Genomic DNA, 21,529 nt, shown 5'->3' with positions numbered 1-21,529 from the left:
TGCAGAGTTTTTGTGACATCCAGCGCGGAAACATACCCTTCAGCGCAATTCGTCCATGCTGTCAGGATATCATTCCTTAATCTACTCCAATTTGCCAGCATTTGGCCCATAACTATATGAGTTATGAGGACAGACCGCACAGCCTGTGGTTGGTTACACCAGAGAAAAGTGAGCTGTGGTGGGGTGCTGTCTGGTTAAGGTCTGGTGTATGAAATTATGACCGATGCAGTAAAGGGAGTTTGTGAAAGCATTTTCCATGGCAAACCTGTCTTGAAGAAGTGGACGCAAGTTTCAGGCCAAGAGGTAAATTGTTAGAATGGAAAATGTTCAGGAAGCTTTTGGACAGCCTTGGGCAGCAGAGTTATGGATCATGATGCCTGAGAGGCCGCTGAAGGCATGCATTCTCTCAACATTTCAGAAGTTTCTGAGCGAACTGTCAACGTGAAAGGAAATGTCAGGCTACTGGCTAAGTGCAGTTCATTTCTCAGTATTATTTTGATTCTGTTGCGTGGCACAGACATGGGCCGAATGATCTGTTTCTATGATGTATCACTCTTTGACTTAAAGTAGCCAGAATGATTTTCTGTGTTCAACTAGTTTGCAACAATTCATTCATCGAAATAACTCACTTGAATTTCAAGAGCAGAATGGTTGCAGTCGAGTGAAGGATATGACTCAAACAATTTGAGAACCTAGAAATGGGACTCCTGGCATTTGTGTGGGACAGCGCCATTCACGTGAGAATTCAGCTTCGTTCATGATTGTGTTTGATTCGATTAGATTCCCTACAGTGTGGGAACAGGTCCTTCAGCCCAACAAGTCCACACCGCGCCTTGGAGCATCCCATCCAGACCCATCCTCCTACAGCCCACACACCCCTGAACACTACGGACAATTTAACATGGCCAACCCACCTAGCCTGCACTTCTTTGGGCTGTGGGCGGAAACTGGAGCACCCAGAGAAAACCCATGCAGACACGGGGAACTGAAAAGTTTGGTTTTAGTGCTGAACACAACTAACACAGCGGGGAACTTACTACCTACTGCACACTTTGTTTTGTTTTCAAGAAAGATGATTAAATTGAATGATGTAACGTTAACATTCACAAGGCCACTGGACATTAAATAAATTAAGTGCTTCGTGAAACAACATTTTGGAATTGATTGCAGGATAATTACAAGCAGTTTAAGAGCACATAACCGTGAAAATGCATCTTCCAATTCAGTGAGTGGTGAAAATATATAACATGATTCTTGCTGTTATTGGTGTTCCTGATAAGTGGCTGTACCGATTAAATTTGTCCGAGTCTGTGTGTTCTGAGTCCCCTTCCTCTCCCCCATTTCTGAAGAAGGGTTCAGCTTTCCAGCTCCTCTGATGCTGCCTGGCCTGCTGTGCTCATCCAGCTCTACACATTGTTATCTCAGATTCTCCAGCATCTGCAGTTCCTACTATCTCTGTCTTCATAATTGTTGTGTTTCAAAAAGCATATCGGCAAATTATCAATGATCATCAACAAGACTATTTTCTGCCATTCAGATATCTATTTCCAACCAAATACAACTCTCGTTTCACAGATATTCTTTTGGTTGTGCGCAGTGTGCAGGTATTGTTTGACAGAAAATGACTCTCCACAATTAAACAAATTCTTTTTTTTTCTATTTTACGATATTGCTTTTAATTGCGGAGCTAACTCTCCATTTCATGCAGCTGTTTCGTTCTTTAAATTGTGCCTTAGGTTGGAAGAAAGATTGTTGTATTAAACTGCTCTGGTAATGACTTCATAAAGAGAATTCGATATTTGTCGAATTCCTCTTGAACAGAGGCAGGTATCAGTCAGTCCGCAGGATTATTTTGAAGTACTTAAAGATTTACTCTTGTTCTGCCCAGTGCCACCATGCTCAATATAATGTTACAAAACATTCCTAAGAATCTGAGAGGCCACGATTTCTGGATTTTATTTTTCATCTTGTTGAGGATGAAACTAAAGCTGGCGCCATTTAGCCATTCACGTCTGCGAACGATGAAGCTTTGCAATCGATTGTTTTTAACTTGCGATAGGACCCTGATGAGCTTTGATATGCAGAAGGATGTGGGTGAGCAGATCCACAGATCACTGAAGGAGGTAGCACAGGTAGAAGAGGAAGTTTAGAAAAAATGCTTATGGCATGCTTGCCTTTAGCGAGTATTGAGTAGAAGGTTAGATAAGTAATGCTGTAGCTTTATCCAAATTTGGTGAGGACAAGTGCAGAATTGCATACAGTTCAGGTCATGATACCACCAAAGGATGTGGATGCTTTGAACAGAGTAGAGAAAGGGCTAACCAGGATGTAGCTTGGTTTGGGGAATTTTCGCAATGAAGACAGATTGGACAGGCTGGCTTTGTTTTTGCTGGAACATCGGGGCCTGAGGGGCGACCTCATGGAAATTTATAAGATTATGAATGACATGGATAGATTGGAAAGGATGGCGTTCTTTTTCCCCATGGCAGGGGGTTCAATTACTAGGGGGCACAGTTTTAAGTTGGGAGGAGTGAGTTATTCAAACAAAGGGTGGTGAGTGCCTGGAACGCACTGTCAGAGGAGCTGGTGGGAGTAGAGAAAATAGCAACATTCAAGAAGCACCTGGTTGAATCCGTGAATATGAAGGGAATTGAGGGATACAGATCCTATCAGTGAAGACCATGTTAGTTTGGAAGGACAAAATGTGGCGGTGCGGATTTGGAGGGCCAGATGGCTCGCTCCTAGGTTGTGTTGTTCTTTGTTCTTGTTCACCATTCTTTACCTGGCCAGAAATTTTGCTGAATTCAAATTTCCCAAACCACAATTGTGAGATTAAAACCCGATGTCCCCAGAAATCTGCCTGGGTTCTCGTTTATTACTTCAGTGATACTAACATTGCACCATCTCTTTCACAATAATCAGAGTCCGATCCAAAGACAGGACTCATTGTCCCTGATTCTCAGAGAAGTCTGATGAAGAGTAATGTCTCATTGTGAAAGGAAACCAGTCTGGAGTGTCCGATACTCTGTTGTGACTGATTCTGACAAGAGGTCACACCGTGCTTGGTTTCTGGCCCGAAGATGTGGCCGGTTATGAAAGGTATCCAATACTGAGAGAGGGACAGTCCCAGGTGAGATCTGATGCTGATGAGGATGCACAGTTTTTAGGTTAATGTGAAATCCTGACAATGTCTTCTTTAATTGATTGTGTGACCAATACTGGCTCTCATTTCACGAGTGTTCTCATTCTCAGCCACATTCTCACTTCTGTATCACTCAGCCATGAGTCTCACTGAATACACAGTAATTAATTTCACGGGAAGATGAAAATCCAGTGCAGGTTCCTCACCTGTGAAGCATCAGGCACGCATGCTCAGTCCCATTTGACAATGTCTCTTCTGGTTCTTCCTGCACAAACTCTCATGTTGGGACCTACGGAGAGAGACTTGCAAAGTCGGAAACAAAGTCTGTAAGGATGGCGAGTGGGTCGAAGACTGAGGATTTTCCGAAGGTCAGGTTGTTTGAAACTTACAGCGTCTGCAACTACACACACACACACACACACACACACACACACACATGCACACACACACACACACACACACACACACACACACACACACACATAAATGCATTGTCCATTTAGTGCTGAAGGTCCATGTGAGATTATGATGAATTTTAGGAAGTGATTTTCATTCATTTTTCACTCTGTCTTCTTCAGTGAATTTACTGGGGATTGTGATCATGTCCTACAGAAAGTGTAGCCTCTCCACCTGCACTACTCGCTACCTGGTGGCCATGGCAATGGCAGACCTACTTGTTATTATCACTGAAGTCATCTTGATCCACGTCAATCTTTATTATTTCCCAATTTCTTTCCTGGATATCACACCTATGTGTAATTTAACTGCTGTCCTGCTTCCTGCAGCGACAGATTGTTCTGTCTGGTTTACCGTCATGTTCTCCTTTGATCGCTTTGTTGTCATTTGTTGCCAGCAGCTGAAAACAAGGTATTGCCCTGCGAAAACAGCAATTGTGGTTCTAGCAACAATCTGCATTCTTCTTTGTTTGAAAAAAAACATTCCTTTGTCCTTTATATATGAACCTTGGATAATAATCGACAATGTACCCTGGTTCTGTTCTGCGAAGCCAAGCTCTTATACTCATCCTGGTTGGGTGGGTTTTGACTGGTTTGATAAGATTCTAACTCCCTTTCTACACTTCAGTTGGTTTTGTTGATTAATGCTGGGACAGTCAGACATATTTTAGTGGCCAGCAGAGCCCGTAAGGGACTGAAGGGTCAAAGCATCGTAGAGAATCGTAGCGACCCAGAGATGGAGAGCAGAAGGAAATCTGTGATTTCACTTTTCACCATATTTGGCAGTTTCATCCTCCTTCGGTTTTTGTATGTAATAAATGTGATATACTACAACATAACGGGAAGAAATCCTGGGGATTATACAGAGTCAGAAATTACCTTTCACCAAGTTGGTGTGATGCTGCAGAATTTAAGTTGCTGTACAAATATTTTTATTTATGCGGTGATGCAATCCAAATTCAGAGAACAGCTTAAGATGCTTTTTGAACTATCCTGTTACATCTGTTGTTCAAATATTGAAGAAACAAAAGAACCGAACCTCTCCTCACGGCATGTTAACCTATCAGTGACCTGGATCAAGTGATTTGTTACCCACCTCCCCAAAATACGGATCTCCTCCTGCTGGCTGGCGGTTGCTCATCAAATCAGTTACACGAGTCAAGTCACATGCTCTTGCTGTGACTGGTGAAGATGGATTCGATCAAACTGTAAGGATACACAGTCCAACAAGTGGAAGTTGCCAAAATTGCGACCACATCTTCCCCATTCTTTCCTTATGAGCGTCTTTGAACTGACAGTTGCCTCATTCAGTGAATGGATTGAAACAGCACGTCCTGGAATGAAGACAACAATGTTCCAAACACCAATCGATGACTGAGCATTTCACGGGACTCATCACAGTTTACTCCTGCACAATCTGTTACAGGCAATCCATTCAGCTTAACAGTGATCAGCCTTGTATTTCTTTGATAAATCCCATTGTTGCGATGCTAACTCAATACTCAGTGTCTGCTTCTTTGGTTGTGTACGTATCTAGTATGTGTTTGTGGTTGTGTGTGTGTGCGCATGTGTGTGTATTAATGTGACCAGCAACTGCATCTGCATGTGTAAGAGCGCGCCTCTCTTTGCTTGTCTCTGAGTTTCTACATGCGTGCTTGATTGTATAACTATTTGTGAAATTGTGTATATAGTTCAATATTTATGTGTCCACGCTGATGCAGCTTTGCTTGTGAACGCACAGATGTGTTTCACGTTTATCTGTGATTCATACTTTGGAAGTGTCTGTTTTCGCTGTGAGACTCCGTGATAGTGTCATTGGTATCAATGTATGTCTGTGAGTGGGTCAGTTTTTTTCTCTGTATCACTCAGAGTGAGCATACTTTTTTGTGTATGTTTGTTTCTATCTGTTTGTATCTATATCAGTTTGTGCACACACGCCCTGTGAGTGCAGTTGAGTGTCCTTCTGCGTTTGTGTTTCTCGAAGGTTCTTGAGTAGATTTGGAGCTCGGGTTGTGGTTCGCTCACCGAACTGGTTCGGTAGTTTGCAAACATAGAACATAAAACACAACACCACAGTACAGACCCTTCAGCCGTCGATGTTGCACCCAACTAACCTACACTATTCCATTATCATCCATATGCTTAATCAATGACAATTTGAATGCCCTTAAAGTTGGTGAGTCTACTACTGATGTAGGCAGGGCATTCCACGCCCTCACTACTGTCTGAGTAATGAACCCACCTCTGACATCTCTCCTATATCTATCACCCCTCAATAAATTGTTTTGAGCAATTAGAAAATGCTTAGTTTCTTCCTTCATTCCACAAAGACTAATCCACACTCGCACTGTGTGCCTCAGTCATATACTTTCACAGGGTAATGGGGAGGGAATCAGAGCACAGTTATTCCCGGATCATCACAAGGACACAGATATTACAGGATACAGAGTCCTGGAAGCAAAATCATTTCTGACACGAAGAATATTGATGCAGAAAAGCAAGAAATTAATTGAAGGAACAAACAGGTGAATAAGGAAACGTTGGCAGGCAACAGAAAGGTGGATCCCAATATATTCTACAAATCTGTCAAGGGGAAGTGAATATCCATTTAAAGATTCAGTCCTGTTGAGGTAAAGGGGATAGTCTGTGCTTCAACCGGAGCACATTGGTAGAATACTAAAATAATTCTTCACAGATGACTTTATTTGGGAGAAGGACGATGAAAGCACAGAATGTGGGAAGATGGACTGTGAAGTTCCCTATCAGATTGATGTATGAAACGAGGAGGTATTGGAGGGTTTGGCGCATTCAAAAGCTGATAAATACTCAGGTCCGACTAACATGCATCCTGGGTTGGTCTGGAAGGTAATTACAGGGGGCTGAGCCAAACTTTCCAGTCGTCTCCTGCCACAGAAGAGGTGCAAGAGGATTCGTGAACAGCTAATGCACCAGCTTACACTCTCCATGTAATGTGGTAGATAGAGACCAGGGAGCTGTAAACCAGGGACCTCATTTAATTGGCACGAAATCTCTTGGGGGTTAAAAAGTGAAGCATTACAGTTAATGTACATTTGGAGAAACAAAGTTTGAAATGGAATTCACTGAGGCACGCCAGAGCGACGGGCTGCCTCAGAAACCTATTGGAATATTTCCCAGAGGTTACAATGAGGTTAGCAGTTCATGTAGTTGACACAACTTCCCACAATTTCTCTAGCAAGATACCAAATCAGGGGAAAACAAGTAAAATCCATGGTATACAGGGTAATTGGGAAAGTTGGATTCAAGATTTTTCTGAATGACTGGAGGAAGGTGGCTATGGCAGAGGCCAGTTTGTGGAACTGGCAGCAGCGGATGCCACGGTGATCATCACTGGGTCACTTCAGCTTTGTGATATTCATAAATAATGCAACTGTCTAGATGAATATTTTGGAGTGTGTTGTGGTGGGAATCTTTATTAAGTTCATGTATTACACAGACATTGGCCAAGTAATCCCAGTGACGAGGAAGGTATCTGGTGACAGGAGGATATAAACGGTTTGCCAGATGCTGGTATCTGTACCAGATGAAATTTAACCCTGACATACATGTGATGATGCAATTTGGAATGAGGGTGAATGAAAGACATTACTGAATGAATGGCCGGACATTCGGAATCAGAGAGGAAGAAGGGAATCTGGGGGTTCTTGTACACAGATCCCTGAATGTGGCAAGGGAGGTGAACAGAGTAGTTAATGAGGCCCGTTGGATGGTTCCCTTTCTCAGGCATCCTTTAGTGCATACGCGTAAGGAGGTCATGTTTCAGCTGTTTCAGCACTTTGTTTCGGACATTGTTGGAGGACTGTGAGCAGCAACAAGAAGATTTGACTGCAGCGGAGGTTGCCCACAGAATATTTACCAAAAATTTGCTTGGATGGAGCTATGTAGAAATGCTGGATAAGATTGCATTGATTTCCTTGGAGAGGAAGATGTTCAAACTGGCCCTGATAATGGTATAGAGATGAGAAGGGACATGGACAGGGGGTTTCCCTTACACGGAGATAAAATAAAAGGGAGTATAATTTTCAAGTGAAAAGTAGAAGGCTTAGAAAGTTTTTCACATAAGAACGTATTCGCACAGACACTGCTGAGGTTTGAAGCGGACTGGCTGGGAGGTTAGTTCAGGAAGGCAACCTCGAAAACATTTAAATGTAGTGGACCAGCACTTGAAGTGTTATATTATCCAAGGCTGTGGTCTAGTCGGAGGAAGTGGGACTTGTGATAGTTGTCATGTTTCATTGGTCATATGGCCTCTTTGCTACTTCTGCTTTGTATAATTCTGCCAGTTCTCTCTCCTGAGTTACAATATCTCACCCACCTCTGTTATCGCATCCCGATCATCTCAATTATTAATTTCCATTTCACTGGGTCGCTCCATTTCAAATCATCATTTCATACTCAGTGTAGACACTGCCTCCCGGTACCATCATTCACTAAGTCCTACTCACCACAATCAATGCACCTTGATGCTGTCAACTACTGAATCCCATTTCCCTCCATCACTACATTCCACGCCTCTCCATCACTGCATCCCATTCCCCTCCAAAACTTTATTTCACTCCTCCGTGTCACTGCAGTCGACTCTTTTCAGTGACTTGGACACTCTCCCCTCCGTCACAACCTCCCACATCCTCAGGCACGACATTCCATCCCAATCAATCTTTGCACTCCATTTCCCTCATTTATGCATCTCGCAAGTTTTACCGTGCTTCAGACGTTTATCTGTTCTGCCAGAATCATTCTTGATCTCTTGCTGTGAACATAGTTTCCCTTGGAAACAGAGAGAGCGAGAGTGGTTTTTTTTTTCAGAATCTTGCTGTTCTCCGGAACATTGTAATAGCTTTGTATTGTATCTCATTCTGTTTTTGGTTTGTTTATTTGCAAGATGAGGGGTGCATGTAACATTCTGAGAGCAACGCGATGCATCTCAGAACCTCACTGTGAGTGATTAAGAAATTACCATCTACCTGTACAATATCTAGCATTGCAGAAAGGTGTTGGTTTCAGCTCAGATTCAAACAAAAACTGCACCTCCCAGTCGCAAACCATTTCCACTCCCCCTCCCATTCTTTAGATGACATGTCCATCATGGGCCTCCTGCACTGCCAGAATGATGCCACCCGAAGGTTGCAGGAACAGCAACTCATATTCCGCCTGGGAACCCTGCAGCCATATGGTATCAATGTGGACTTCACCAGTTTCAAAATCTCCCCTTCCCCTACTGCATCCCTAAACCAGCCCAGTTCGTCCCCTCCCCCCACTGCACCACACAACCAGCCCAGCTCTTCCCCCCCACCCACTGCATCCCAAAACCAGTCCAACCTGTCTCTGCCTCCCTAACCGGTTCTTCCTCTCACCCATCCCTTCCTCCCACCCCAAGCCGCACCCCCAGCTACCTACTAACCTCATCGCACCTCCTTGACCTGTCCGTCTTCCCTGGACTGACCTATCCCCTCCCTACCTATACTCTCTCCACCTATCTTCTTTACTCTCCATCTTCGGTCCGCCTCCCCCTCTCTCCCTATTTATTCCAGTTCCCTCTCCCCATCCCCCTCTCTGATGAAGGGTCTAGGCCTGAAACGTCAGCTTTTGTGCTCCTGAGATGCTGCTTGGCCTGCTGTGTTCATCCAGCCTCACATTTTATTATCTTCGGTTCTTAATGATGATGTTTTGGCTGCTGTAGCATTTATTCCGATTCCAGTTAATTAGACGGTCCTGGTTACCACGCCTTTCCTCACAGGGGGATGACGACCTGCAATGTGTTTCTATTTATTTTAATCCAAAAGGATAAAATTATTGTCGAAAGTGCTGAACAGAGGGTGAGATATGCTCTGTTAAAATGTGGTAATCCCATTTAACCAGCCCGTACTCCTTGTGCAACAGTGATCAAATTGCACAACTTTCTTTGGAATCATCCACCCGCCAGAACTGAAATAATAATCACACAGTCTGATCCTGACCTGGTCACAATTATTACCCGACACTTAGAATCGGAGGGAGGTCTGAAATCTGTGTCCCCTTTCTTCTCCATCCATTCACAGCATTTTGCCGGACAGAGATGTCTGTCCAAAATTCTCCATTGGATTCGTGATTAATTCTCTCCTATTGATTGTCTCCTTCATGGTTGGCTCGAACAAGTAGAAACAGAGCACAGTGTTCCTAGCGGAGGCTATTGTGGGAGGACCTCCCAGTCGCAAACCATTTCCACTCCTCCTCCCTTTCTTTAGACGACATGTCCATTATGGGCCTCCTGCAGTGCCACAATGATGCCGCCCGAAGGTTGCAGGAACAGCAACTCATATTCCGCTTGGGAACCCTGCAGCCATATGGTATCAATGTGGACTTCACCAGCTTCAAAATCTCCCCCTCCCTACTGCATCCCAAAGCCAGCCCAGTTAGTCCCCTCCCCGCACTGCACCACACAACCAGCCCAGCTCTTCCCCCCGACCCACTGCATCCCAAAACCAGTCCAACCTGTCTCTGCCTCCCTAACCTGTTCTTCCTCTCACCCATCCCTTCCTCCCACCCCAAGCCGCACCTCCATCTCCTACCTACTAGTCTCATCCCACCTCCTTGACCTGTCCGTCTTCCCTGGACTGACCTATCCCCTCCCTACCTCCCCACCTATACTCATCTCTCCACCTATCTTCTTTTCTCTCCATCTTCGGTCCGCCTCCCCCTCTCTCCCTATGTATTCCAGAGCCCTCACCCCATCCCCCTCTCTGATGAAGGCTGTAGGCCCGAAACATCAGCTTTTGTGCTCCTGAGATGCTGCTGGGCCTGCTGTGTTCATCCAGCCTCACATTTCATTATCTTGGATTCTCCAGCATCTGCAGTTCCCATTATCACTAATGTGGGAGGATGTAATTTTCACAGTAGCATCCCGCACTCCTGAATGAACAGAGTGATACAGAGACCAAAACTCACTGTTGTGTTTCTAGTGGGGAACAATGAATATGGAGACAAGAAATATGTACTGTATTCCAGTAGTCATGTGATAAATGTTTTAAAGATTGTTAAACAGGATTATCAACAGGCTGTGCTTTACATTATATAAAAATACCAGAAGTCCTTCATGAAATATATTCGTGATCTTTTATTTTCTTTGCAACAGGCAATGCCTTCACAGTCAGGGCTGAAGGAGATTAGTTTAATGTTCTGGAGTTACAAATGAACCGTAACTCCCACCAGCTCTCTCAGAGTGTTTGCCTAGTCCCCAGCACCACCAGTACCTTACAAGTACAATCACTCTACCATCTTCCCAGCCTGCCACAATTATTGGCTACATTCCAAGAAAGTTCACTCTTTACCTATTCAACCTGAACCATTCCTGTTGAAGGATATTATTTTCCACTATCCACTCCTTTTGGCCATTCACTTAAACACAGATCGACGCTCCTCCAGGCCTGGTCCAGGACTGTGTGATTCACACACATGGGTCAGCGTGTTTGCTCCCTGGGACTGAATGTCATAAAACATGTTTAATATTATGTTCATAAGTACCGTGTATATTACATCACGACATATACTCCCAGGAGCAACAAAACCACAACTGATGAAAGTGAGAGCAGGGTCGAGGGGCTTCAGTGACCTTGACAGATGAAAGTTCTGATTCTGCTCTTTGAAGAAGTGGAGGTTGAGTGGAGATTTGAACAAAGTATTGAAAACCGGGAGGCGTTTCGACAGTGTAATCACGAGAAAACACTCTGATTGACAGAACTATTGAATACCAGAGAGCAATGATTTGAGGCGATGAGCGTTGTGGCAATGAATTCCACAAGCCCACCACTCTCTGGCTGAAGAAATGTCGTCTCATTTCAGTTTTAAATTTATCCCCTGTAATTTTAATGCTGAGTCCACGGGCCCTAGTCTCCCCGCCTAACAGAAACAACTTCCTAGCGTCCACCCCTTCTAAACCATACCCTATCTTGTAAGTTTCTATTAGATCTCCCCTCAACCTTCTAAACTCTAATGAGTACAACCCCAGCATCCTTAACTGTTCATCATACGTTAAACCTACCATTCCAGGGATCATCCGTGTGAATCTCCGCTGGACACGCTCCAGGGCTAGAATGTCCTCCCTCAGGTGTGGGGCTCAAAATTGGACACAGTATTCTAAATGGGGCCACACTAGAGCCTTATAAAGCCTCAGAAGCACATCGCTGCTTTTATATTCCAACCCTCTTGAGATAAACAACAACATTACATTTGCTTTCTTAATTATGGACTCTACCTGCAAGTTAACCTTCAGATAATCCTAGACCAACACTCCCAGATCCCTTTGCACTTCTGATTTGCAAATTTTCGCACCATTTAGAAAATAGTCCATGCCTGTATTCTTTTTTCCAAAGTGTAAAACCTCACATATACTCACATTGAATTTCATCAGCCACTTCCTGGACCACTCTCTTAAACTGTCTAAATCTTTCTGCAGCTTCCCCACCTCCTCAGTACTACCTGCCTGTCCATGTATCTGCGTATCATCGGCAAACTTCACCAGAATGCCCCCAGTCCCTTCATCCAGATCATTAATATACAAGGTGAACAGCTGTGGCCCCAAAACTGAACCCTGCGGGGCACCACTCGTCACCAATTGCCATTCTGAAAAAAGAGCATTTTATCCCAACTCTCTGCCTTCTTTTAGACAGCCAATCCTCAATCCAAGCCAGTGGCTCACCTCGAACACCAAGGGCCCTCACCTTGCTCAGCAGCCTCCCATGAGGCACTGTATCAAAGGCCTTTTGGAAGTCTAGATAGATAACATCTAACGGGTTTCCCTGGTCTAACATACTTGTTATCTCTTCAAAGAATTCTAACTGGTTTGTCAGGCATGAACTCCCCTTACTAAAATCATCCTGACTTGTTTTAATCTGACCCTGTAGTTCCAGGAATTTAGAAATCTCATCCTTGACAATGGATTCTAGAATTTTACCAACTGCCGAGGTTAAACTAATTGGCCGATAATTTTCCATCTTTTGCCTTGATCCTTTCTTAAACAAGGGAGTTACAACAGCAATTTTCTAATCATCTGGGACATTGCCTGACTCCAGTGACTTTTGAAAGATCACAACTAAAGCCTCCACTATTTCAGACCCATCCCCCAATAACCCACACACCCCTGAACACTATGGGAAATTTAGCATGTTTGATCCACCTAGCCTGCACATCTTTGGACTGTGGGAGGAAACCGGAGCACCCGGAGGAAACCCACGCAGACACGGGGAGAATGTGCAAACTCCACACAGACAGTTACCCGAGGCTGGAACCGAACCCGGGTCCCTGGCGCTGTGAGGCTGCAGTGCTAACCACTGAGCCACCGTGCCACCCCAAACAATGAAGCAACTTTGACAGAATTGTGCCCATTCCGTATATTACTCACTAGGTTTTATTCTGTCAGATTATACCCTCTGTTTATTGCCAACCATAACATTTCTATTTATCACCCCATCAGAACACTGAAATTGTTTGAATAAAGTTACAAATGCACCATGGGAGGTGTTGCTGCAGAATTAAAATAAATAATCAGAGTGAAGTTTGAATAAATGACAAGGAGCTTGCTGATGAAGTTGAGAACCAGCAGCAGAGTGCTCATGTCACTGTGTGATAGGGATCACAGAATTACCATTAGAAAGTGTCACTAGAAGAGGAAGTATAATGGGAGATAAATCATGGAATGGCCATTCTTGGATAATTGAGAATGATAATTTGAGTGTGTGGTCCCTCCATTTTCCCTCACTTGGGCATCTGCATGAATAGTGAGATATATCTCTCTGTCCGAGAGGGATGTCTACAGACAGCGTGATATTAACTGTTCTTCCTCACTATTCATACCTACAGAGTGAACACAATCTCTCTCGTTGTGTAACTTCCAGGTGTACACTTCCTTATGTTTTCCATCTCAAGTACAAATATCAGTACTTTGAAAATAGTCATTTTTCTGATGTCATGCGATTTACAGAACCCCAACTGATTTGAACCTGAGGTTTCTATCAAATAAACTATCCTGTTCAGCTTCTTCCAGTATATCATTGCCCGTTACTCCTCGAGAAAAGCTCTAATCGCTAGGATTTGGATCATGATAGGGAAAGTAGTTCGTCCGCCACAGAGCCCACACAAAACAGGTAACCCCTTTCTGAGATAATGGGAACTGCAGATGCTGGAGAATCCGAGATAACGGAGCTGGATGAACACAGCAGGCCAAGCAGCATCTTAGGAGCACAAAAGCTGATGTTTCAGGCTGAGACCCTTCATCAGAAAAGCTTTTGTTATGTTTATATGTTTAACTTTGTTCTTAGTTTTTATTATCAGATAATCAGATTCTCTTCTGTCCTGGCCTGCTATCCATTATCTCCTTGTTTACTCACCCCTTTCATATATTTTGGAATGCACCAAACTTCCCAAAAAACAGCAAGGAGATAGCCTGGACACTAGTTTTATTTCCAGGCAAGTAAATGGCGCTGCATTCCAGATGTGATTTGAATCATCAAACTGCTGAGCTTCAAGCAAAACACACTTTATCATTACACAATAATTAAAATACAAATAAAAAAAGACATAACTTTAACTCCGCTGAAATACTTGAATAATGGATGAACTAGTGCTCATCAATTGATCCAATAAAGCAACATCCCATGAACGCAGCCTGGCAAAGACTAATCCAGCAATTCAAGAGATTCCAGTCCAGGAGAACCAGTAACAAGATGAAACTAGCAGCACACACACACACACACACACACACACACACATACACACACACACACACACACACACACACACACACACACACACACACACACACACACACATAGAGAGAGAGAGAGAGAGAGGGAGCGAGGGAGAGAGAGAGAGTTCAACAATGAAAAGCAAAACTAAAACCTTGGGTCAGTGTGAGCCTGACTCCGCCCATTCCTGATCCTTTTGTTTGCTTCAAACACAATTATTTACTCTGCTTTTCATGGAGCAGATATGTCAGCAGCTGCTTCACAACCCCCTCATGAAGAGAAACTAAACAGAATAAATCCCTCTTAAAGGAACACATTGTCACACATTTCTCTCTCTCTCTCTCTCTCTTTAGGCTCGATCTCCGCTACCTGCTCACCCCTCCCTTTCCCCACCACATCATCTTCCCATCCCAGTTTTCAGGATAAATACCACTTATTCCCAGATGCTATCAGTTCTGACAAAGATTCATCAGATTCGAAGCAGTAAATCTGTTTTCTCCCTACAGATGGTGACAGACCTGCTCAGTTTTGAGGGTTTACTATGTTCATTTCAAAGACAATTCGTGATGGATAATGACGGTTGATTTACCCAACAAAAAACCAAATTGCAAATCCTGAACTTTCTCCACTGCAACCTTGGGGGTACCGCCTCACTACTGTCGGGACACCGTGCCATCTCTGAGCGCAGACAGAATCCAAAGTGTAGAACCAAGCATATGCTTCTGCCTCCTGGAACACAATTGCCAGATAATCACCCCTTGAATGAGACACTGGCCTGCATGGAGTTCAGGCTTGATTACATTGTCACTGAGATGCTGTTTTTTGACCCACAGGCATTTGCTCTGTCTATGGTTGGTACAGATCATGCAAGCATGCACCAACATACCCACAGTACAGCTGGTAACTATCATTTGCCATCCATCCAAATGATATTGCAGTTTAAGAATTAGAATTCAAATTGTGCCTTTTCCACATTTTCACTGATGTTATCTTGTCAAACCAGGCATTCATAAATATAACGTCATGAATTCAGCAGCCTGCTTCAGAAAGAAAGGGGGACAGTAAGAGAGAGAGACAGAGTGAGAAAGAGAGATAGACAGATAGTCCAAAAATAAATAGAAATTTGAACACAGAGAGAAAGACACACAGAGAGACAGTGAGAGAGGGAGTGGGGAGAGAAAAGATGAAAGAAACAGTGAGAGAGACAGTAGGAACTGCAGATGCCAGAGAATCCAAGATAACAAGGTGTAGAGGTGGATGAACACAGCAGGCCAAGCACCACGCTAGGAGAAGGAAAGCTGATGTTTCGCGCCTAGACCCCTTTTCTGATGAAGGGACTAGGCCTGAAACGTCAGATTTCGTGCTCCGAAGATGCTGCTTGACCTGCTGTATTCATCCAGCTCCACACCTTGTTCTCAAAGAAACTGTGTGTGTGTGTGTGTGTGTGTGTGTGTGTGTGTGTGTGTGTGTGTGTGTGTGTGTGTGTGTGTGTGTGTGTGTGTGTGTGTGTGTGAGAGAGAGAGAGAGGGAGAGAGAGAGACAGAAACAGAGCATGAGAGTCAGAGAGGGAGAGTGATATACAGACAGGAACAGAGAGAGCAGTGAGAGAGACAGAAAGAGGCACAGAGTGAGAGAAAGAGAGGAAGACAGGGAATGAGACAGAGAGAATGATATGTATGTGTGAGAGAAAGAGAGGGTTTGAGAATATGTATGTGACAGACAGGGAGTCTGTGAGTGAGAAACAGGCAGTGGGAGAGAGACACTGTGAGGAAGAGAGACAGTGAGAGAAAGAGACAGAGTTTGAGACATAGTGTGACAGAAAGAAAGAGAGAGAGACAGTGAGACAGACAGTGAGGGAAAGAATGAGACACAGAGAGACAGTGAGAGATCAAAAATGAGAGAGATGGTGAGAGGAGAGCAATAGTGTGAGAGACACAAAGTGAGACAGCAAGTCAGACATAGACACAGAGGGACTCCCAAAGAGGGCAACACAAGGAGAGAGAGATAGATAGACATACATGACAGGGAGGGGGAAAGAGCAAGAGGAACGGTGACAGAGAGGAAGGGAGTTTGACACACACAATGAGAGACACAGAACAAGCGAGAAGGACAGTGAGCGAGAGAGACAGAGAGGGAAAGAGTGAGAAGTAGGACAGAGAGTGAGTGAAATAGACAGGAAAATTGTGAGTGAGGGAGTGAGAAATTGAAAGGGTCAGAGAGAGAGGGAGGCACTGGAACAGAAAGACAGAGAGAGACAGAGTGCAAGAGAGACGGAGGGAGAGTGGGAGAGAGTGTGATAGAGAGAGGAAGAGACAGAGGCAGAGATCAAACCTGATGGAGAAAAACAGCAGCCAGACAGAGGCACAAAAAAGATTCACCTGAAACAGCCATTCTCTGAGCTAATTCATGACTCTGCCCTTGAGTCCTCAATTTTTGTCACTGTCCATGTGGAGCCACTCCTACTTTTGGTTTGGACAGAGATTTACATCTTGGCAAAAGACTCTTCTTGGCCAAATTAAATGCAGCATGTCCATCCGTCTCTGAGGTCAACAGGCAGAGAATGCAACAATTCAATTGGATTTGCATGTTCCTTTGCTTCGTGCCCATTTGATGACTGAGCTCTGGTGGCTGGCTCCAGACTGTCCTCAAGGTGAGACATTTATTCAGTATTCAACATTTCAAAACTTGAGTTTAATTACACAAACACTACTTTAAAAAAATGAGGTAAATATTTTCATGTGCAATGCTACTGCCATCTGACAAAATACTGTAAAGTGGAACTCTCCACTGGAAGCGTGTCCTTCCCTCATAAGATCAGCAATACCATGCACTTTACTGAAAGGCACAAACCATTGAAATCTGACAAGTGGACAACCTGACAATGAAGCATTGCCTCTCCACTGCTCGTGGTAATGCGACAGTCTGTGTGCTCTGTGGTTTGTATATCTTGCGTTTAAAAAGAAAAATTTAACTATTTCATCATTTGTAACAAATTTAAGTTCTGGTCATGAGCAGAAGTCAAACAAGATCAAATCATGGAATACAGGGGAAGGTAAAGATTGTTGTCAATGAAAGGAAAAGATGTGTGAAGCCGAATTTGGGGGTGGGGGGGACACCTTGTGGTGCAGTGGTAATGAACAGGTGATTTGAAAAATAGGTTACATTAAAACAATATGTATAGAGCTTACATTAAGCCCCAGGCCTGGGGATTCGGAACACTTTTGAATTCAATAAAGCGAGACTAACAGAATAATGCATTAAGGGAGAAAACAACATTAAATTAAACTAGCGAGAGACATAAACATGTCTTTTTAAAAGCTTGCCCCTGTATTCCATGGTCATATCTTGTCAGACTGCTGCTCATGTTGAGAAGTTAAATTTGTGACAAATGACAGAACAATTAAAATCTTTGATTTAAATGCAAGCTGCGCAGATACAGAGCACACAAACTGTCCCATTACCAGGAGCAGTGGTGAGGCAACACTTCACTGTCTGGTTGTTCACTTGCCAGATATCAGGTGGCTCTGAGTCAAGTGCACATTGCTGGTGATCTTATGAGGGAAGGACGTTGCAGCAAGTGGAGTGATCAACATAAGAGTGTTCCTTCAGATAACTTGTTTCTCACACTAGCATCACACGTGAAATCATTTACCTTGTTAAAAAAACAGCCAGGTTTTTTGAACAGCTGTTGAATTGTTGGATGCTGAGGTAATGTCTCACCTTGAGGAGAGTCTGGAACCAGCCACCAGTGTATTGTCTTCAAATTATCCCAAAGCAAAGGAACATGCAAATGCAATCTTTGTTTTTTGTTTTGCACTTTGCATTCTATCCCTGCTGACATGAGAAACGGATGGATGTGCTGTGGTGAAGATCGTCGGCCAAGAGATTGTTTTGCAAGATGTACTAAATTGGAGGAATGCAAATTTTGACAGTGTTAGGCAAGAAAATTTAAAAGTGTGTTTAAATATTCACAGGTAAAAGGACACCTGGAAAATGGGAAGGCCTCAAAAGTGAGATAGTGAGAATCCAGAAACAAAATTTTCCTATTACCGAGAAGGACAAAGCTGGAAGGGAATTTGGATGGTGGCAGAAATTGAGGCATTTTCTGAAACAAAGAGGGTTGCAGAGGTCAAGAATAGACAGCAGGGATCAAGTGAATCCCGAGGAGAGTAGAGAGTCACTGGAAGTATATGTAAGGAGGGAAGCAAAAGGGGGAATGTGACAGCTTTGGCAAATGAGAGTAAGGAAAATCCAAAGGAATTCCACAAATACATAAGGATAAAAAAGTAACTGGGGAGACAATACGGCTCGTTAAAGATCAACTTATGTTGGAATAGGCAGAGATGGGGGGAGACACTAAATGAGCAGTTTGCATCAGTTTTTATTGTGGAGAAGGATATGGAAGTAATATGGTAATATGGTGAAGTAAATAGTGATGTCTTTATAAAAAAATGTCCATATTACAGAGGACGAGATGTTGGATTCCTTAAATTACATCAGGGTGGATAAATCCCCGGGACCTGATCAGGTGTCCCCTGGAACTCTGTGGGAAGCTCGGGAAGTGATTGTTGCGCCTCTTACTGAGGTATTTGTATCATCGATGACACAGAGTTTGGCTAAAGTGGTCTCACTGTTTAAGAAACATGGTAAAGGAAAGCCAGGGAACTATAGAAGATTGAGCCTGACATCAGTGGTGGGCACGCCATTGGAGGAAATCCTGAGGGACAGAATTTGGATGTATTTGGAAAGGCCAGGACTGATTAGGGTTGGTCAGTATGGCTTTGTGCATGGGAAATCAACCCTCACTAACTTGATTGAGTATTTTGAAGAAGTAACAAAGAGGATTGATGAAGGCAGAGCGGTTTGTGTGATCCGTATGGAGTTCAGTAAGGCATTCGACAAGGTCCTGCATGGTAGACTGGTTAGTGAGGTTAGATGACGTGAAATACTCAGGGAACTAGCCATTTGGATACAGCACTGGCTTGAAGGTCAAAGACAGAGAGAGGTGGTGGAAGGTTTCATTTCAGATTAGAGACCTGTGACCAGTGGTGTCCCACAGGGATTGGTGCTGGGTCCACTCCCTTTCCTTGTTTGGATGTGAGAGTATGACATGAAAATGAGTGATGCATTGGACATAGAAACATAGAAAATAGGAGCAGGAGGAGACCATTCAGCCCTTCAAGCTGTGGGATGTTTTATTTGTTGAAGAAACAAAAGGAAGCTGGAGAGGATTGCACACAGGAGAGGCGGAGAGAAAGACCTCCCAGATTCACAGTGAATTGAATTAAAGTGGCTAATGACGTGATTCTCAAATTGTATCATCCTGCCCCCGCATGTCGCACATTACTCTGACATAATAACAAGTCTTTCAGGAGAGTTTCACATTAAGGGTTTTAATTTCCACCTTTGGGGGAGCGCGGTCTGTCAGGGGCTCGCTGGGGGTCTACCTGTTTGTGTCAAATCCCAAGGCCCCAGTTACTTTAACCCCAGGCTTCAAACCTGTTTTAAAGCTCCAAGGCCACAATCCAACAGGACCCTGTTAACTAGTGGCCCATAAAAAAAAGGGGCTCACAAAAGAAATCAAACCTCGGGGTAATAACCAGATACAGCTCACATGGGCACCGCCGAGTGTTGCCTGTTGTACAGGCCTCAGGCCTCAGAGCTATGGCCGCCCCCCACTTGGAGGATGGTCTTGTACAAAGATCACCTTGTCCCAAAGTCACTCTCTCTCTCTCTCTCTCTCTCTCTCTCTCTCTCTCTCTCTCTATCGGACTTCTGAGTGAACAACAATTCCCTGGGAGGAACAACACAGGATTAGTTAAAGGAGACAGTATGAACAGCAGATGCTGGAGACAGAATCAATACAGGGTGGGGCTGGAGGAACACAGCGGGTCCAGCAGCATCAGAGAAGCAGGAAAGTTGACATTTCAGGTCGACAGCCCCCCACCAGGACTGGGGAGGGTGAAAGGAGCTGGGAAATATATAGAGGGAGAAGGGGTTGGGCTGGGGAGGGTAGGTGGATGGTGATTGGTGAATGCAGGTAGGGGGCAGTGGGGATTGTGTCAGTGCAATGGGAGGGCCAGAGAGGTGGGAATGAAGATCGACGGGTTGTGTCAGGTCTAGGGGTTGGGGATGACAGGGAGTGTTGGAAGGAGGACGAGGCCGGTGGTGGGGAGATTGTAAAACTGGTGAATTCTACGTTGAGGCCATTGGGCTGCCGGCTCCCGAGGTGGAATTTGATGTGTTGTTCCTCCAGTTAGTGTGCGGTGTCATTGTGGTACTGGAGGAGGCCTGAGATGGACATGTCACCAGGAGAGTGGGAGGGGGAGTTAAAATGGTTGGCAACCGGAAAGTGTTGTTGATGATAGCGTACAGAGCGCAGATGCTTTATGAATTAGTCACAGAGTCTGCGCTTGGTCTCGCTGGTGTCGAGGAGGCCACAATGGGAGCAACAGATACAGCAGATCAGTTTGAAGGATCTACGGGTGAACCCCTGTCAAATAAAAGAAAATTTGCCTGGGGGCTTGGGCAGAGGTGGAAGGGGAGGTGTAGTTGCAGGTGAAGCACCTGCCACAGTTACAGAGAAAGGTACTGGGTGTGGTGGGGCTGGTGGAGAGTGTGGAGTGGATGAGGGAATCGCAGAGTGAGTGGTCCCTGTGAAAGTAAGGTAGGGGTGGGGAGGGAAATATCTCTTTGGTGGTGGGGTCGATTGCAGATGGTCGAAGTGACGGAGTATGACGTGCTGGTTGTGGAGGTTGGTGGGATAGTACGTGAGGACCGGGGTTTCTGTCCTCATGTTTGTTGTGGGGAGGGCGTTTGAGGGCAGAAGTGTGGAAATGCAAGAGTTGCTGTTGAGGGCATTGTGGATCACAAGGAGAGATGGCACAGCAAGATCCCAGTGATTCCAGTCTCAGCAGAACACTGACAATCTCTCAGCTGCGTATCAGTTACAGATTGAGTTTATCTGCTGGGCTCCTTTCAAAAACTTCAAAAGTGAATAATTTGCTGCTTTGAACACTCACTGCTTGCCACAATGGTATTGCAGACGTTGCTGCACAGCAAGATCTCTGTTAAACAATACAGCAACAGCCAGCCTGATCATCTGATTCCTTTATCCTCTGTGATACTGCTTCAATGTTCACTGTTTGCAGTAACTCCAGAAATTACCTCATCTC

The 21,529-nt window shown here is 44.4% G+C and overlaps 1 pseudogene; it reads left to right on the top strand.

Moving 5' to 3' along the window:
• The first annotated feature begins 316 nt into the window (after positions 1-316).
• Positions 317-21,529, top strand: part of LOC132206899 (uncharacterized) — a 28,809-nt pseudogene continuing 7,596 nt past the window's right edge.

This window comes from Stegostoma tigrinum, chromosome 44, assembly GCF_030684315.1.
Source record: "Stegostoma tigrinum isolate sSteTig4 chromosome 44, sSteTig4.hap1, whole genome shotgun sequence".
Classification (NCBI taxonomy): domain Eukaryota; kingdom Metazoa; phylum Chordata; class Chondrichthyes; order Orectolobiformes; family Stegostomatidae; genus Stegostoma; species Stegostoma tigrinum.
Note: the sequence above shows the minus strand (reverse complement) of the source record. Positions and strands in the feature narration are given on the sequence as shown.